The sequence below is a fragment of the Artibeus jamaicensis genome, unplaced genomic scaffold, assembly GCF_021234435.1.
Source record: "Artibeus jamaicensis isolate MK-2021 breed Jamaican fruit bat unplaced genomic scaffold, CSHL_Jam_final contig_589, whole genome shotgun sequence".
Lineage (NCBI taxonomy): Eukaryota > Metazoa > Chordata > Mammalia > Chiroptera > Phyllostomidae > Artibeus > Artibeus jamaicensis.
In genome coordinates this window covers 460,450-480,509 of record NW_026521896.1, presented here as the reverse complement: position 1 = coordinate 480,509, position 20,060 = coordinate 460,450, and the positions used below count along the sequence as shown (strand labels likewise).

Sequence of the window (20,060 nt, the reverse complement as noted above, 5' to 3'; positions counted from 1 at the left end):
AGGGGAGATGGAAGGATAGGGAGTGGCTTCCTCAGGGAGGCAATCTGGACACGGGGAAGTTTCCTCTTCAGCACATGACCCACAGTGCCCTCACCCTCTTTCCTGCCTGAGCCACACCACTCGAGCTAGAGTGGACTGCCCTCACCCCAGTCTCTTCATACGCAGCAGACAGACAGCTACTCTGCATGCAGAACGTCTGGCCAACCCTCTCCAGATTTTCTCCCAAATCCTGTGGATTCTGGAACACAGCTACCCTTTCTGGGGCTCACAGCCCATCCTGCAGCTTCCACATGCTGCCCAAGGGAGACCAGTAAGGTAAAGTAGAAAAGTTAATCTCTCCACACTCAAGCCTATTGCCCCTTTCCCTCTCTCCCAAGAACACTTGATTGTGAAAACTCCTTCCCTGAAGGCTCTTCTTTCAGACAGGACCATTAAAAACTAATGTGTAAAAGTGCAGCCTGGAAGTCCTGGCTTTTATATCCATGAGGGCTGTGCAGGCCAACAGTAAGAACTTTGCTTGCTTAAGAAAATCGTTCTCATCCCTTATGAGCCCCTCTAGGTTTGTATTCTGCAGCCCTTTTGATGATAAGAATGTGAAGCCCTCATAAAAACTAGCCATAGCAAATCTGCTTTTATTTTCTAAGAGGAGGCATCTCATGCCAAGGTCAAGGTGTATCTCTGGCCCATCTCACTAATACAGGGCTCTTCAGTCACTGAGGAGCCTTTGAAACCTTTTTCTGCACCCCTTTCACGTGCAGGGACCTCGAAGACTCTCATCCCTTCCACAGGATCTAGCTTAAACACTGCACATAGCAGATACACAAGGCATCAGGTAGATTCAGGGAGAAACCCTGTTTCCTTGCCTGGGCCTGCTTGGTGTCCTAGGTGGTAAATTGAGGTGTTGGTCTGGTGATCTCTGGGGTGCCATCCCATCCCCATGTGCATGTTGAAGCACACAGAGGTCTATGAAGAGTCATAGACCTCTGTGAAGAGCTGGAGGATCACAGCTTGTCTGTGAAGACCAAGGCTCTAGGAGGGACCAGCTCCCATCTCTAGACCCTGTGGGCTCCATCCTTTTGTTGGCATGCTGGTGCAAGAGAGCTTGGAATAAAGGTGACATGAAGTGACAAATGTCTCCAACCTGTATGGTGGGTATGTGGGTGTTTTTTCCTCCTCCTGTACATGAATGTGTGTTTGATGAATGAAAACAAATAGTCCAAACTTTGAGGAGATAGATATGATAACTCTACCTACCTCCTAGGTAGGTATGTTCTATGCTCACAAAGAGGACTCAATATGTCCACAAGACAGAACACCCTCAGATAAGCTTGAGAGGTCAGAGCTTCAGAGAGGCCACCCATGGTTGGAGGTGTTCACAATGAGTTTGAATACTAACTGTACATATGGCTGAATGTGTCTCTGGAGCCTCCTGGCTCTGGATTGAAGTCTACAGAAGGGGCCCAAGTGGTTCCAGGCACGAGTGGTTTCTAGCACTTTACTCCGCAACCATGATGTTTGGAGTGAAGTGAGCAGCAGTGGCTGGGCACATGGGTCAGAGCCTGCCTCATGGGGAGGGAACCTCTTTTAAAGTCCCACTCACTGTTTAGCAGGTGCCTTTAGACATGGACACTGGAGGCTTCTGGAGCCTGGAGTAGGCGGTAGGAGGACCTCCACATAGATAAGCTTGTCCTGGGACTGCAGGAGCCACAGTTGGCCCTTTCAGAAGCCAGACACCATCATCTTTGAACCCTTTTCCAGCCTACATAAGTACAACGACACTAGCACCTAGGAACACTTTTTCCAACCCAGCTGTTCTCTTTCATCTCACATCCCTCCTCCCTTACCTTTGGTTCCATGGGCCATCATGTCAATAACACTCTTACCCTCTCTCTGCCATTCAACTCTCAGGTGAATCCTTGTTCCACCTTCTTCACCCTCTTCACTTTTACCTGAAAGCTGCTGGGACAAGCCACTTAATCACAAAGAAGGTTCTATTCTGAATTAATGGTTATCAACCTGAAATAGATCCTTCATTCAATTTAGAAATTCTACCACATTTCTACGGTCAATGCACCTTTCTGCTTTCCACTCTCCTCACGCCTCTGTCCCCAAGCTCCCCTCACTCTTTGCTGCAGCCAGAGGTAAGCCCATTGTCAAGCAGTTTTGATCCCCCTCCGGCATTTTCAGAATCACGAAATGAACCAGATCATCTCTCTCCTATATACTTAATTCTCTTACTGTCAACCAGATCTTCCTCTCTGATACTGAAATGTTTTAGTTGCTTCCACCATTAAAAAGCCAACCACAAAATAGCCTCCCCTAAATTTACACCCACCTGCAGCCCCTTCCCACAGTTCAATGAGCAACTAAACTCTAGGGACATCCCCAGCACTCTCCTAAGCTCCAGATCCCTGCCCCCAAGTGTCTACTTAGTATTTCCTCTTTGATGTCATATTCAAAATGACAGCCACGGTCTTTTCCCCATCTTCTCCCCCTCCAAACGTGGTCTTCTTCAGGAGCTGCCCACCACTATGAGTGTCACCACTACAATGGCTGGTTCCAGAAAACCAGGAGAGATTTAGGATCCCCTCTTCTTCCCAACCCTCTTTATCTATTTAATGATTGACTTTATTCCCCATTGCCACTATTAGTCCGTGAGTGGCTTTCAAACTGAGGTTCACATACCCACTAGTATAAGAAGGCAATCTACAGGGAAACAGGAAGAAACTATTAGAACTCTTATGTATACTGTTCTTTTTATTATTTGAAATTCTTTTTATGTATGTTTCATAATGTAAATATATTAGTGCATATTATAATTTATAAATAAAATCTAGGTGATAGTCAAACTTTTATCTGATGGATAAAAGAACAACAACAAAATGTGGGTGTCCTGGTCTAAATCAGGATCGCCTTTTGCTTGAACTATTGAAATAGCCTCCTGACTGATCTCTACATCTATTGATTGGTTAACTGTGGTAAAATATGGATAAAATGTACTATTATAACTGTTTTTAAATGTATAATTTTGTGGCATTAACTAAATTCACTTTTTTCTGCAACCATCACCATGTCCACCTCCAGAATGTTTTTACCTTCCCCACCTGAAATTCTGTACCCATTAAATACAAACTCCCTATGCTCCCCTACTCTGGCAAATAACATTCTACTTTCTATCTCTATAAACTTGACTATTCTAGATACCTCATATAAATGGAATTATAGAATATATGTTTTTTTGTGTGTGTGACTGGCCTTTTCACTTGTTTATGTCTTTAAGTTTATTAATTTATAGCATATGTCAGAATGTCTCCTTATTAAGGCTGAATAATATCCCATTGTATGGATATTCCACACTTTGTTTATCCATTCGTCCACTAGTGGACACTTGGGTTGCTTCTACCTTTTTGATTATGAATAATGCTATGAACATAGGCATACAAATCTACATCCACTTTTGCCTCCCACAATATAGTACAAGTAATCCCTTTACATCCACAAGTATGGTAAAATCACCCTTTCTTAAAACTCGGTTTTGCCAATGCTCTCAGGTAAGACCTTACCATCCTAGTTTCTTTCTTTTCTTTTCTTTTCTTTTCTTTTCTTTTCTTTTCTTTTCTTTTCTTTTCTTTTCTTTCCTTCCTTCCTTCCTTCCTTCCTTCCTTCCTTCCTTCCTTCCTTCCTTCCTTCCTTCTTTCTTTCTTTCCTTCTTTCCTTCCTTTCCTTCCTTTCCTTCCTTTCCTTCCTTCCTTCCTTCCTCCCTCCCTCCCTCCCTCCCTCTCCCCCTCCCTCCCTCTCTCCCTCCCTCCCTCTCCCTCCCTTCCAGAGGGAGGGGAAGGGAGGGAGAAGGAGGAGAGAAACAATGATGGGTTACCTCTCATAAGCCCCTGACCTGGGACCAAACCGGAAACCCAAGCATGTGCCCTGCGGAGGAATCAAACCAGCCACCTGTTGCTTTGCGGGATGACGCCCAACCAACTGACCCACACAGGTCAGGGAAACACCCTAGTTTATTGAATACAAAGCCCTTGAAGGCACCTGCTGTTTCTTCTGCTGAAATGTCTTTTCCTCCTAATTTCCCCAACTTTCGGGTTTTTCCCCCCTCCTTCTTCTTCTTTCCCTTAGGACCTTAACTCCTGCTCATTTCCTGGAAGAATTTCCGGATCAACAGCCTTCACTAACTAGGTCAGGGAACACTCTCCCTTCCTCCTCCACTTTCCCCTCCTACCACTTGTCACAATTGGCACTATATCACCACGGGTATTTGCGACAATTTTATTGTTTCCACCACCAGAGAATAAACCTTTGAAGGTGAGGGCATTAACCGGTCTTACAGTGCCTGTCAGGGCCTGGCATCTAGTAAGCGCTTAATATTTCAGTAATCTATTGCAATAATAAATCCGCAAGGACGCAGCTGACCCTTCTCGTCCTGAGGCCAAGATACCACAGAGGACGGGGGGACGCCTATCCTCATTCCCAGCCCGAAGTGTCCCACATGTAGGTCCTCAGTCTTCAAGGAAGGAGGCAAGGGGCAGCCTAGGTCCGGCTCGCGCAAGAGGTGCTCAGCTCCGAGTTGCTGGGTCGGTAGCCACACCGGCGTCGGCCGGGGGGCGGGGCCGGCCCGTAGACGTCACTTCCGGTGTACACAGCCGGTCAGGGCCGTGCGCTGGAGGCCGGGGCGCGTCGCAGGTGAGGAACAAGCGCAAGGGGGCTTTGCCTGGCGCAGGCGGGAGGGGTTAGGGGCGGCCGGTGACCGGTGGGTCGCGGGCGGGTCTGGAAAATGGAGGAGTTCGTGGGGCGCCGCTCCGCTGGGGACCACAAGGCGCAGATTCCTAGGCTCCCGCCCCTTGCCCGTCCGCTGTGGAGGACGCCGTGCTCTGGGGGCGCTGGCCAGGCGGACGGAAGCCTGAAGGGCCCTTTGGTCTCGTGCCCGGGCCCGGGGAGCTGCGGGGACCCCGCGGACACGGAGCTGGAGGGGCGGGGCGAGGAGCTCTCTCCGGCGGGCACGGAGACCGGCTCCGGAAGCCCTCGGAGTGGTCGGCGGAGGGACGGCGGCCTGTGGGAGGCCGGGGTCCGCCGGGACTGGCTGGAGACGTGGCCCTCTCGCCGCCCCGCGGCTGTCCGGCTGGCTGCACGCACCTTCCCTGCGGTGGGCCGCCCAAGAGCACGGTTTTCCGGCTCCGCTGAGCTCGCTGGCGCAGTCGGGCTGGGGGTGGTTCTGCGGGGACCCCTGAGGACCGGGCCTGAGGAGGATGAAGGACCTGCGCGCGTGCGGCCAGTGCAGGGTCAGGGGTGTGTCTTCCTGCTCCGCACCGGGCCGGGAAAGAAGCGTGCCTGCTTGGCATGATAAGAATTTTGTTTATAGTCCTCACAAAATTGGCCACATAAACACTTAGCTTGGGGAGGGGGTAATTTAGATATAGCTGGTTTTTGCCCCTCACCTCCATTATAAAAGCAATTCATTCTCTTCTCACATTCAAGACCACGCAAAAAGTATTGTGACAGTACTTTTTAAAATGAGTCATCTGCAAACCTATCAGTGACAACCATTGCTAACATTTTGGTGGTATCAATAAATACAAGCATGTATTATCATTTTAATAGTATACTGTTGTATGTCATAAATCTTACTAAGCTCTAGCTACAGGTGAACATTTAGATTGTTTCCCGTTTGTTACAATAAACAATTCAGCTAAAAGGATTTTTCTGATTGTTATAGGATACATGTACAAACGAAGGAAAAGGTAATATTCATTTAAAAAAATACATAGTATTTTCTTTCCCTCGTTGACATGTTTAAAAACTATTCTTCATCACTAGTACAAATAGGTAGTTACAGAATAGCCATGAAGTTGTGAAGTACAGCATAGGAAATGGAGAAGCCAAAGAACTTATATGTGTGACCCAAGGACATGAACAATGGAGGGGGGATTGTTTGAGGGAGTGAGAGGATCCTGGGTAGAGGAGGGCAAAGGGAGAAAAATCAGGATGACTGTAATAGCATAATCAATAAAATATAATTTAAAAAATAAAAATCTTTATCCCAATGTTAAATTCCATTCATGTTTACTTCTCATTTCACAGGGTTTTTTTCGTTTACTTTTAGCTGTTTACTTACAATTTGGTTTTGGTGTAAGATATAAAATATTTTCCAAATGGGTTAGTTGTCCCAATTTTACCAAAAAGTTATAATTGCCATTTTATTATATTTTAGATCTAAAATTCTAAGTATGTGTTTGTAAAAGGATTACTTACACATTGGATGTTTAGATTTTGTGTATGCTGTTTTTAAATTCTATTTACAGTATTTTAAAAAATTATGTTCCTTTACAAATCCAGGAAATATTTCATGTTTGAGTTTTTTCTCTGTTAAAGTAAATAGTTTATTGCTGTTTCATTTGTTTTCTTACTGACAAGATAACAACCCATATGAAGAGTTCAGATTTGTTGTGGCAACTTTTCAGTCTGGTATTTGAGATTCTAATCTTCCTCTATTTTTGCACACGAGTACGTAGGTTAGCATTGGAGACCAAGATAGAAAAGCTCTCAGATTCCCTTGGCAAGCCTAGATTTTTCAATCTAAAATTATCTCTGGATTTTTGGAAGACAGCATGTTTTAAGCATCTTTACAAAATTTTTTTAAAACAAGTTGCACATGATTCTGTTGAAAATTTTACTAAATATTTATTCTGTTGAAAACCTGACATCCAATAAACCGGCTTTAAGTGAGTCTTCAAAGTCTGTAGGAAAATAATTGCATCTGAGAGTTGGTAGGCTGGGGCATCAGATGAGTTGGATGTCCATTCTCTTTTCCCTCCTGTGATTTTGTCCTTAGTGGAAAATTATGATTTTCCTAGGTAGAAAAATGTTGGCTTGAACAAGGAATTGCTTCATTTTGGAGTTACTGAAAAGGCAGGATGCCATTTTCTCTTAGTACAAGTTCAGAGAGCCTGAATGTGTCAGGGGTTGTGCTTCAAATGTCTTTATCTCTACTGAAACTGCTCTCTTGAGGGTTCCCTGATTGGTAGATGCAGTGGCTGCTGCTTACTCATTTCTCTTGACCTTGACCATAAATTTTTGGCATTGTGAGCCATTCTTTCTTGCTGTTGTGAACCTCCTGTTGATTGGCCTTCTTGACTTGGAGCTGTTGTGGTCATTTTCTTAACCTTGTGCCTGTGTTTTTGCTGCTTCTCTTCCTGCCTCTGCCTGGGAGCATTTTCTAAGGCCCATCTTTATGCTTCTATCCCTGTTCCCCAATACATGCTCCTTCCCACTCATTCAGTACATGACTTCTAGATAGAGACTTCACCCCCTCACCCTGCCTCCACTCAGTCACCCCAACTCAGGCTTTGATGCAGGTGATTTCCTTTTCTCCCTATAACTGACCCTGGACTGGTTCCTGAGGCCATACTTTCTCCATATGATGGAGCCCTTCACTGCCTCCCACAATGGCCTGTCTTTCCTTACTTGGGTTCTTACTCACTGACATATCACATCTCTTTTTTCTTCTTGACTTGGGTTCTATTTGCCATGTTTTCTATCCCTACAATTTATAGGGCACAATTTGTACCTTTGTTCAGGGACTTCAGACATAATCTGGTTCCACCCTGGATGAGAAAGATGAAATTCAGTGAATTTAGTCAGCTTATATTTATGAAGTTTTGGCAGTATAGGGCAGTTACTATACTGGAAGATTGAAAGATCTAACTACAAGGCCCAGTCTGGGGAAGAAAACCAAATAAGTGATTGCCATAAAGTATCTTAAGTGCCTAGAAAAGCAGAAGACACATAAGCTCAACCAGGTTTTAGAGATCTTGCCTGTTCAGTGCTATTGTCTCCAGGGCCTACAACATAATGTTCTGGGAATAATTATGTTTTTGTTGAATGAATGAATCAATGATTATCTAAGAATTAAATCAGAATAATTTTTACACAAAACAGCTATCTATAGAAAACATATAAGCCAAGAGACATTTTATAAATGTAGTTTGAAGAATTTCAGGGAAAACTTTTAAGTTCAACCAAAATAACCCAGTTATAACCCCAGGAAAGCATGATTGGAATGCTTTGTAGCCTGAATGCTTAAACCTAATTTTGTATCCTCTGAAGAAAGACTGTTTCTAGAACAAGGGAGTTGAGACGGTGGGTCCAAGAGAGGAATTGGGTGATGTGTCTGTAGCACTGTGTGGGTGCCCTGAGCAGAGGAACTGTATAGTTCCCCACCCGGCCTCTGTACTACCACATGGGTGCATCCCTGTTGATGCCTTTAGCCAGGAGAACTTACCTTTGCTTTGATTCCATGCTCCTAATACCCTCTGGTTAGAACATGACTTCACATGAAGAGTTCCCAAAAAGGAGAGAATGTGAGATCTTTGCATCCAGACTACTTGGGTTATGTTCTGGGGAAGCTGGCTGATCTGTTTCCTCCTCTGTAGAATGGGAATAATAGTAATAACACCTCCTCCTTTCTGCCATGGCATCTGCTAAGGGGTCAGTAAGTATTAACTCTCATCGGTATATATAAACTTAGTAAGTGGCCTTCTGGTTAATGTATCAGTCATCTTTGAACTGAGATAGCTTGAATCAGTCCTGCTGAACCTGAGTGTACTGACAAAGCTGAGCACCAGAAGGTGGAAGTCATGACAGATAGGATCTTCCCAAACTCCTCCTTCAGAGAATCCAGCTGCATGCGGTTGTCAGGGAAGACTTTCTTAAGGGAAGGTTGTGCTTGAGCTGAGTGCTGTGGGAAAAAGTTAATGAGTCTAGCACCTCTGTAAGTGGAGAAAACTTAGGCAGGGTAATAATAGATACAAAAGTGTAGATGTGAGCAAGCATGAAGCATGTCATCTGCAGGAGATTTAGGGTGAAGGAAGGACAGGTATGAATGAATAGAGGAGTAAAGGGAAATACTGGAAAGTGGGGCCAGCTCTTGAAGAAATAGTAACAATAACTTGCCACTAACAGTGCCTCAGGTGTGATGTTAATCTCTTAGATTCACTGTGCTAGTCAGGTTTTGTGCTAAGTGCTTACGTTGGTTAGTCCTCGTAACAACCCTAGGATGTAGGTACTTCCTATTACTATCATAGGAGAAGTGACATGTTGAATATCTGGTAGGTCTCTCTTGATTCAGCATGCTCATTTCTGAAAGGCTAACTCTTGATGTCTTTTGTACATTAAAAAAGCTTTCATGATTTCTATTTCCTGATGAAGCCAAGCCCACCAAGACCCTCTGACTTCATGAAACTATCTTGGGTAAAGGTGTGAAAATATGTGTATCTTAAAATTGAGTAAAATAGCATGGGTGCAGATATGTATCAAGCTCAGAGAAATACTATTAAGTGAAAAAAGCAAGATACAGAACAACATGTATATATGCCCAACAACAACAAGCAAGCAAGCAAGCAAGCAAGCAAGCCCTGGCTCAAGTGGCTCAGTTGTTTGGAGCGTCATCCCATAGATCAAAAGTTTGCAGGTTCAATTCCCAGTGAGGACACATACCTAGGTTGCAGGTTCAATCCCCATTTGGGATGTATACAAGAAGGCAACCAATTGATGCTTCTGTATTTCTCTTTCCACCCCTACCCCACCTCTTTCTCTCTCTAAAAGCAATGATAAAATGTCCTCTGGTGAGGGAAAAAAAAAAGAAAGGAAGGCAGAGAGGGAATGAAGGAGTAAGAGAAAGATATCTAAAAGGTTTCTAAGTACACAAATTTCTAGAATAATATAAAAGAAACAGTTGTTGCCTTTGGGACGAGGACTCAGAAATCTAGGCTGTTAGACTGATCTAGCTTTTCTTTTATATATACCCTTTTGTAGTATGAATTTTTTCACTCTGTATGCATGTTATATTTCAATTAAAAACTAATACAAATAAAATTTGCTTATTTATTTTTAAGGATTTATTAATTTTTAGGGAGAGTGGAAGAGAGAGGGAGAGAAATATTAGTGTGTGGTTGCCTCTTGCATACCCCCTAACTGGGGACCTGGCCCATAACCCAGTCATGTGCCCTGACTGGGAATAGAACTGGCAACCCTTTGGTTTATAGCCTGTGCTCAATCCACTGAGCTACATAAGCCAGGGCTAATAAAAATAAAAAGTTAAATGTCTGCTGTGTAAATGAGAGACATTTAGAGAGAGAATGTAGCATAGAGGTTAAAAGTAAGGACTCTACCTAGATTGCTTGGGTTTGAGTCCTGCCTCTGCCATATATTAGTCACTAACCTCTAAGTTATGACCTTTATTTACCTCATTTTAACCTGTCTAAAAATGGGGAGGTAATAGTACCTACCTCCTGGGGTTATAGTGAGGGTTAAATGAGTTAATATTTGTGGAGTCTTTAAAACAGTTACTGATAGATGTAAGAGTTTTTGTGGTGGTGGTGGTGGTGGTGGTGGTCTATGCAACGCAGTGAATGCAAAGATGGGTTTCTCCTCTGTCTCTGTGTGCTTAGGATTCATTTGGAAAGGGAAGCCGTACAACGTTAAAAGGAGCAATGGCAGTGGAGGCTTTAGGAACTCAGGAAAGTCTCCATGGGCACTGAAGGGGCCCAAGATGGTTTCATTCAAACAGATCTTAAATAAGGATAAGTTCTAGAAAAAGTTAAAGGAGAGAGGAAGACACAAAGGGACTTGTTCCAAAGCAGATATGTATTCCAGATGAACTGAGGTAGAGAAATGAGGCAGGAAAGAGCCTTAAGGGAGACTGGAATTGGGACATGCCATGTGTCGTTGTTATATGGCAGATTTTTTTCTTAACATATATAAAATAATACAGTTTATGAATGATAAAATCTTGGACTTGTGAAATGTGGTTTTTACCTTGATCTTCCAGATGGTGAGGTGTTTCTGTGTAATTTATTTACTGACTCCTTAATGCAGGACCGCACAGGACTTCCAGGTTGATGCTTGTAGACAGGGCTGCCAGTGAGCTTCCATAATGCAGGTCCCATTATTTCCTGGGTTTATTTCTAGGATTCATTCCTAGATGTTACTGTGTTGTTTTTTTAAACCATTTGACTATGTTCCTTGTATCTGGGCCACCACTGTCAGATATGTGATTTTTTAAATTGGTAGTTGCAAAGAATCATAATGCAAAGGGGTTTTTGTTTGTTTTTTTTAAAGATTTCATCCATTATTTTTAGACAGAGGGGAAGGGAAAAAGAGGGAGAGAAACATCAATGTGTGACTGCCTCCCACACATCCCCCCACTGGGGACCTGGCCCACAACCCAGGCATGTGCCCCTATTGGGAATCAAACCAGTGATTCCCAATCCACAGGCCTGTGCCCAATCCACTGAGCCACACCAAGCCAGGGCTAGAAAAGTTTTTGATGCCCTGGTATGTATGGCTTACTGGATTGAGCACCAGCCTTCCAACCCAAAGGTCGCAGGTTTGATACCTAGTCAGGGCACATGCCTTGGTTGCAGGCCAGGTCCCCATTTGGGGGTGTGCGGGGGGGGGGACTGATTAATGTATCTCTTGTATATTGATGTTTCCTTCTCTTTCTCCCTCCCTTCCCCTCTCTCTAAAAATAAATACACTCAGTCAATCAATCATTAGAAGTTTTTGAGTATAGAAGTAAAGTTAAATATTACCTGGAAAAAATCTAATGTTCTATTAAAAATGATTTGAGGATTAGGTGCTAGTGAGGTAATAATTATGACTAGGGAACTTGGGGTTACATGAGTTTTCTTCCACCCAACTCCCAGGTCCCAGAAGTGGAGAACACAGGCAGAGGAAAACTGGCTTGGCTCCTAGACTTAAGTACTTGCTGTAGGCTGTTGTAACCTAGGCTGGGAGAGGCAAAAGTGGTCCCTCTCACCAGCTCAGAAGGATCCACCTATTCGGCCCTTGGGTTTCAATGCAGTAGAGAATACATACACCATATCCTAGTACTTAAAGTAACTTTGTAATTCCAGGGGGTCCCTTCCTCAGCAGTGTCCTTGTTCTTCTAGTCTGGGGCTGAAAGAGGAGGGAATAGAGCAGGGAAATGGAAGGAGCTGTGACCTCCTTTCCTTCTGGAGGACACAGGGCAGCACTCCTTTTAGTTTGTTTCCAGGACTTTGGGAGTTCAGACCAGAGTTGCAGGAAGGTAAGTAATATTTTTGAAAGTTGTTGTAACTATGCAATAGTTTGAAGCGAGTGGAGTATGTTTATTTATTTGTTTGTTTGTTTTACTAATGGTAGGTCAGAATGAGGAATTTCAGTAGAAGATAAAATGCTGCCCTCTGAGTAGTTCCTGCCCTGTTCAGAGCAATAGCTTCATTTACTGGGTGAGGTTTAGGGTTATGCCAAGTGCTGTCCTTTATAGACTTAATCCTAGCATACTACTGAGGGAATAGAGGCACAAGAGTTCAAGTAACTTGCCTAAGGTCGTAGAGTTAATAAGCGTCATTTTTCAACTGATAATTACTGAGAAAGGAATTCTTATCTAGGTCAGTCTGACTCTCAAACCCATAACCATAACTCCGACACTTTGGCAGTGCCTGTTTCTGTGAAATCTCTTAGTATTGGAGCATCTTACGTACAAGGTAAAAACATGAGTATTTTCTCTTTTTTTTCTTCATTAAGGGTGGAGGTAAGCTCCTAGGGAGCAATAATTGTGTGTCTTATTCACTACTGCATCTTCAGTGCCTGGAACAGTGCCATCCACATAGTAGGACCTAAGTGAATGTTCAAGTATGTTAAGGCTCTGGGCCTAGATGAGAGACAGATTCTGAAAACCAGTCTGGTGAGCCACTGCAGGACTGCTTTCTGAGGTTGTCATCCCTGCCTGTGGGAGTGGTGGGGAGGAGACTCCTTAAATGTACTCATCGCTAAATATTTGACCTGCTGGAATGTTTGTGGGGAAGAATGGGCTCCCTCGCTGTGACTAACTTGCTGTTCTTTTTCAGGAATGAGCAGGCTTGCTGGGTGTATAAAATTGGTGTCAGTGTTCCCAGCCTGGAGGAGGAATCTGCTACAGTTATTCATTGATAAAATTTTCTATGGATGCCTTAAATTTTCAGAAATGATCCTAGATCTGAAGTGTATTTATCTAAAATTTATATAATTCCTCTCCATAGTAAGATAATTTTGAAATTATAGTTTGACTTACCTATTTGTGTATATGCTTTTTTAAAGTATATTCTTTTTTAAAAATTTTTATTTAGTTATTTTTCAAGTACATTTTTTGTCTATTTCTCCCATCCCAGCCACCCCCCCCGCCCTGTCTCCCCCCTCTCTCCCATTCCCTTCCCCCAGTTTTCATCCCTGTGTCTTTAAAGTATATTCTATTGATTATACTTTTGTAGTTGTCCCAATTTTTTCCCCTTTGCCGCCCTCTGCTTGGTAGCCCCCTACCCTCCAGCAGTCCCCTCTTAGTTCATGTCCATGGGTTGTACATACAAGTTCTTTGGCTTCTCCATCTCCTATACTATTCTTAACCTCCCCTTGTCTATTCTGTACCTACCATTTATGCTGCTTAATACCTGTACTTTTCCCCCTCCCCCTCCCCTATCTCTGCTGATGACCCTCCAAATGATCTCCATTTGTGATTCTGTTCCTGTTCTAGTTATTTGCTTAGTTTATTTTTGTTTTTGTTTTTTTAGATTCAGTTGTTAATAGTTGTGAGTTTGTCATCATTTTACTGTTCATAGTTTTGATCTCCTTTTTCTTAATAAGTCCCTTTAACATTTCATGTAATTAAAGGTTTGGTGATGATGAACTCCTTTAGCTTAACCTTATCAGGGAAGCACTTCATCTGCCCTTCCATTCTAAATGATAGCTTTGCTGGAGAGAGTAATCATGGTTATAAGTCCTTGCTTTTTGTCCCTTTGAGTACTTCTTTCTAGCCCCTTCTTGCCTTCAAGGTTTCTTTTGGGAAATCAGCTGATAGTCTTATGGGAACTCCTCTGTAGGTAACTCTCTTCTGTTCTCTTGCTGCTTTTAAGATTCTCTCTTTAAGCCCTGGCTGGTGTAGCTTAGTGGACTGAGTGCGGGCTTGCAAACCAGACAATTGTGGTTCGATTCCCAGCAGGGTATGCACAAAAGGCAACCATACATTGATGTTTCTCTCCCTCTCTCCTTCCCTTCCCCTCTAAAGATAAATAAATAAAATCTTTAAAAAAAAATTCTCTCTTTAGCCCCTGGCTGGTGTGGCTCAGTGAAGCAAGCACTGACCTGGGAACCAAAGGGTCACTGGTTCAATTCCCAGTTAGGGCACATGCCTGGGTTACGGGCAGGCCCCCAGTAGGGAGAACAGGAGAAGCAACCACATATTAATGTTTCTCTTCCTCTCTGTCTCCCTCCCTTCTCCTCTCTCTAAAAATAAATAGATAAAGTCTTTAAAAAATGATTATTTTTAACCTTTGGCATTTTAACTGTGATGTGTCTTGGTGTGTCTTTTTTTTGGTCCCACTTGTTTGTAACTCTATGTGCTTCCTGGACTTGTAGATGAAATTCCCTTACCAAATTGGGGAAATTTTTTTTTATTATTTTTTCAGATAAGTTTTTAATTTCTTGCTCTTCCTCTTCTCCTTCTGGCAGCCCTATGATTTGGATGTTGGAACATTTGGAGATATCCCAGAGTCTTCTTATTCTCTCATTTTAAAAAAATTCTTTTTTCTTCATTCTGTACTAGTTGACTGTTTATTTCTTCTTTATGTTCCAAATTGTTGATTTTAACCCCAGCTTCCTTCCCTTCACTGTTGGTTCCCTGTGGATTTTTCTTTATTTCACTTATTGTAACCTTCATTTTTTCCCTTGTGCATTCGCCGTACTCACTGAGTTCTCTGAACATCCTCATCAACAGTGTTTTGAACTCTGCATCTGATAGGTTGGTTATCTCCGTTTTGCTTAGTTTCTTTTCTGGAGTTTTGATCTGTTCTTCCATTTGGGCCATATTTATTTGTCTCCTCAATTTGGCAGCCTCCCTAAGTTTGTTTCTGTGTATTAGGTAGAGCTGCTTTGACTCCTGTCTTGACACACCTGTTACCAGCAGAGCCTTAAGTATTGCCAGAGCAAGGCAATCTGCTTCACTGCTTTGTGGCACTGTATGTTGGGGAGGGGTCAGAGAGGGAACAATGCCCTTTGCTCAGCACTCACCCCTTTGCAGTCATTTCCCCTACTTCCTGTGTGTGACTGGTGCCCTTCTAGCTGCTGCCCTGGTGGTGAATACCAGAGTGGGTGGGTTTGCGTACGTTCCAGGACCATACAGGTCTTTTATTTTTATTTTTTTTTTTAAATATAATTTTTTAATTGATTATGCCATTACATTTGCTCTATTCCCCCCTCCTTTCCCCTCCACCCTGCATACCCCTCCCCCACCATTTCCCCCTTTAGTTCATGAACATGTGTCTCAATTTCTTTAGATTCTGTATTTCCCCTACTATTCTTACCCTCCCCCTATGTATTTTCTATCTACTATCTATGCTACTTATTTTCTGTACCTTCTCCCCCCTTCCCCTCCTCCCACTCCCCTATTGCTAACCCTCCCTGAGATCTTCATTTCTCTGGTTCTGCTCCTGATCTAGCTATCCTCTTAGTTTGCTTTTGTTTTAGGTGTGGTTCTTAATAACTGTGAGTTTGCTGTCCTTTCACTGTTCGTCTTTTTTATCTTCTTTTTCTTAGGTAAGTCCCTTTAACATTTCATATAATAAGGGTTTGGTGATGATGAACTCCTTGAATTTGGTCTTATCTGAGAAGCACTTTATCTGTCCTTCCATTCTAAATGAAAGTTTTGCTGGATAGAGCAATCTTGGATGTAGGTCTTTGGATTTCATGACTTGGAATACCTCTTTCCAGCCCCTTCTTGCCTGTAAGGTCTCTTTTGAGAAATCAGCTGACAGTCTGATGGGAACTCCTTTGTAGGTGACTGTCCCCTTAGCTCTTGCTGCTTCTAAGATTCTCTCCTTCATTTTAATCTTGGCTAATGTAATTATGATGTGCCTTGGTGTGTTCCTTCTTGAGTCCAACTTCTTTGGGACTCTCTGAGCTTCCTGGATTTCTCGGAAGTCTATTTCCTTTGCCATCTTGGGGAAATTCTCCTTTATTATTTGTTCAAATAATTTTTCAACTGGTGGTTGTGCCTTTCCCCCTTCTGGTACCCCTATAATTCGGATGTTGGAACGTTTAAAGATGTCCTGGAGGTTCCTAATCTTCTCCTCATTTTTCTGAATTCTTATTTCTTCATTCCTTTCTGTTTGACCATTTTTTTCTTCCTTCTGGTTCTCTCCCTTGATTTGAGTCCCAATTTTCTTTCCATTACTATTGGAATCTTTTGTATCCCCATTCATTTCAATTAATTTAGCTTCCATATGTTTCTCTAATTTGTGGCTAAAGTCAACCAGTTCTGTAAGGATCTTTATAACCAGTGTTTTGAACTGTGCATCTGAAAGACTGGCTATTTCTTCATCGCTTAGATCTATCGGTTCTGGGGCTCTGAGTTGTCCTAGAGCCATTTTTGGTCTGTTCGCGCTGTTAAGTGAGCGGAGCGAAGCCTTAGTTGTTTACCAGGACGGGGCGACCCAGGTCGCTGGTTTGTGACGCTGTGTGTGGGGGCGGGGTCAGAGAGGGAGCAATGGCGTTCCTCTCCGCTAGCCCAGCGTTTCCAGTCACTCCGCACGCATGGGGTTTATCCGATCGGTATTGCGCCGGCTTCCCTTCTCACTGGCTTCTCCGCACGTAAATGCGCGCGACTGAGCGACCCACCGCGCCCCTTCTTTGTGCGCTCCGGCAGCCAGCTCGCTCGCAATCGCGCCCTCGGTTCCCTGCGCGAACCGCGCACCGCCCCGGGAATTTTTTCTTGCTAACCTGCTCCGCTGCTGGCCTGGCTCCTCGTACCGGTCCAGCCGAGTATCTAGTTGTCCTTTGGACTCCGTATTGTCGATTTTCCGTGTGGCTTGGTTGTGACTGCTGTTAAAAATAGTTGTTCTTAGATTTGGTTGTGCACAGAGGCGAGGTGGACCCTCCACCTACTTCTCCATCTTGGCGGAAGTCCCATACAGGTCTTTTAAACAGACTCTCTTGAGAGACTGGCAGTTTATTCTGCTGCCCCACCCCACGCTGGTTTTTACAGCCAAAAGTCAGTAGACTTTATTTCCTGGCACTGGAATCCTGGGCTGCACAGTCTAGCCTGGGGCTGGATCACTCTCTCCCCAGGTGTCCATCACGGTTTTTATCTGCTGCATGTGAATGTGGGACTGCCCATTCCATCAGTTGCTGCTGCCACCTGCACTGCACTGTGTCCTTTCTGCCCCAGCTCCCCGTTTCCACCCCTCCTACCAGTCTGGATGAATATTTCTTCTTTAAATCCTTGGACTACCATACAGTTCAATTTTTTTGGCAGTTCTGGTTGTTTCTAGTTTTGAAGTTAGTTGTGATCCTTCTTATGGTTATTCGAGGCAGCAAAGCATATCTACCTATGCCACTGTCTTGGCTGGAAGTCTATATGCTTCTTGATAAATACTTGTTTTTCCCATTTGAAGTCAATTATGGGTAGGTTTCACAGTGCAAATTGTTAAGAACTAGTAGCACTATAGAATTTTAAGTTTACTGAAATAACTTTCTAATTGATATATTCTCACTAGTTCAGCTTGCTTTTACAAATTTGGAAACTTTTTGGATAACTGGGATAAAACTAGGCTTAAACAAAGCTCAGTGGCTTTTTTATACTGTAACACATTGTAACAAAAATAAACTACAGGTTTTTAATAGATGTCGATTTTTTGGAATTCTTAAAAATAAATTGGGATTAAAAAATTGCATCAGTGCTTTGTGGTTTTAAGAAATGATTTACTTTAAAGTAGTTAGTTATTCTCATTCTTGATATACCCTTGAATTTTCATCAAGGAGCACAATTTGTTGTTGGGAATGTTTTCATAGTGCTTGGGAGCATTTGATGTAAAAAAAATGTAAGATTTTGTTTATTTATTTTTAGAGAGGGAAAGGGAGAGAGAAAGAGGGAGAGAAACATCAGTGTGTGGGTGCCTGCAACGCAGGCATGTGCCCTGACTGGGAAACAAACCAGCAACCCCTTGGTTCTCAGGTCCACCTTCAAGTCACTGAGCCACATCAGCTAGGGCTGATGTAAAAATATTTAATGGTCCAAAGCCATTTTATGGACCAAAGATAAAAACTTCATTTTTCCTGAGCAAACTTTTTCAGAATTTTAAGAATCGATTTTGTTCACCCTTTTGTGATATGTGGTAGTTGTTTATAAGTAAATCTTTTCTTGGCCATGCTTTGTCTCCCAACCCCACTTTTGGTTTTCTTTTGAAAGTTTCTGTTTAACAAAGATATTTTAGACTCAGAGTGTTTTTCTAATAAAATTCTTTCAAAAGTTCTAGTATTTGTTTTGTTTTAAAGGCAGCAGACTTTGAGAGTTAGTCTTTTGACTTCATAAGAAGACTAAACATGAATCTTGGAATACAGTAAGTTGATTTAGTACAATAAGTCAGACAGATAGCTAGGTCTATCCTCAGCAGGGCCAAGTAATATTGGATTTAAAAAAATTAAATGTTCACAATTTTTTAATGAAACTGTATATATGGTGATTACCTTCCACTTCATTTACTTTTCTACTTATTTATATACTGACACTAGCCTTTGATCTTCCTCTTCCCCCCCACCCCACAAATACCCTCAGTTTTAACAAAATTAAACTGTTCTTCACTTATGTGACTGTTTAACACATTTGGCCTATTTTTTAAAAATCTGTATTATTTAGAAACTAAATTTCAACTCTATTGACTTGTGTTAGAAATTTTTTTCCTTCTGCTTAAATGGAATTATCAGTCATTTGTAGATTACCATTTGTAGATTACCAAATGTAAATGTAGATTTACATTTGTAGTCAAATGTAAAAGGTCTTCAGATCTGGTAATGACTTGCTTTGTCTTGTAGAGGAATGTCATATTTTCTGGTGACAAATTGTTATACAGCAAGTGACAACACAGGTGGCAATCAGGTGTCACATGAGGAGGCAGACCCGAAGCTCCTTGGCAGCAGACACTGGTAGCATCTGCATGCTGGGGTGCCTGAAGCATCCAGGCCCAACTCACAGGGTTGACTGTTGGTGGGGTGCAGGTGTGGAAGCGCCTTTATTTTAACTGGTAGATTCAAACTCTGATTAGAATTATTTAGAATTCTGTGATTAGAGTATTTATTTAGTAGTGTTGTTTCTACTTGAGTTTTCATAGCTCAACATAGGATAACATGGGCTTCAGATTTTTGTCAACCAGTTATTTATTAACTTTTTATTTTGTTTTGTTTTAACAGCAGTTTTAGTAGTAACTTCTTGACTAAAAGGAAAGAAAATAGTTTAATCTTGGTCTCCTTAAAACTTTTTCATTGATAAAGTCTTTTTTTAAAGATTTTATTTATTTATTATTAGAGAGAAGGGAAGGAAAGGAGAAAGAGAGGGAGAGAAATATCAGTGTGTGGTTGCCTCTCACATGGCCCTCAACTGGGGACCTGGCCTGCAACGCAGGCATGTGCCCTGACTGGGAATCAAAGCAGCGACTCTTCACTTTGCAGCCCGGGCTCAATCCACTGAGCTACACCAGCCAGGGCTCATTGATATTTTTTATTCTGATAAGACTTTAATGTTTCAGGAATTTGACATGATTCTTTAAATTAGCACGCTTTTAATTTATTTATTATTTAAATTAATTTCTTGGAAACTGTTTCTTTATAATAGAAACAGTGTCCAGTGTTGCATATTTTTTCTTTGGGCAAGTCTGGGTTTGGTGAACCCAGAAATGTTACTTCCTTTCCTCTGGCCTTGGCTCTCCATGCCTGCTTTTGGTTTTGATGTTTTAATGATATCCTCCCTGTTTAGTGATTTGTGTTCAGGAAGCTGGGCAGTGATTACTTTTGTTTCTGCTTTGTGAACTTCCTTCCCGACTTCCTATTTTTACCAAGCAGCTACAGGAAATGAGGCAGCTCCTGGATGGCTGCTGCTAAACACTGATTTTAGGTGGGAGAGGACAAGGCCTTAGGGCCTGAGCCATTTAAAGCATTTTTCCATGGGCACACCATTGGGTTAGTATGACAGCATGTCCTCCTCAACTTTGGTGGAG

At 42.6% G+C, this 20,060-nt stretch overlaps 1 protein-coding gene across 4 annotated transcripts in view; it reads left to right on the top strand.

Moving 5' to 3' along the window:
- The first annotated feature begins 4,636 nt into the window (after positions 1-4,636).
- Positions 4,637-20,060, top strand: part of GARRE1 (granule associated Rac and RHOG effector 1) — an 88,039-nt gene continuing 72,615 nt past the window's right edge. For 2 of the 4 annotated variants that reach the window (XM_053670551.1, XM_053670549.1), the window contains exon 1: positions 4,637-4,689. The gene's annotated coding sequence lies outside the window, so the exon portion shown is untranslated. The remainder of the gene's footprint in view (positions 4,690-20,060) is intronic. The other 2 variants (XM_037137064.2, XM_053670550.1) reach the window with 2 other exon arrangements.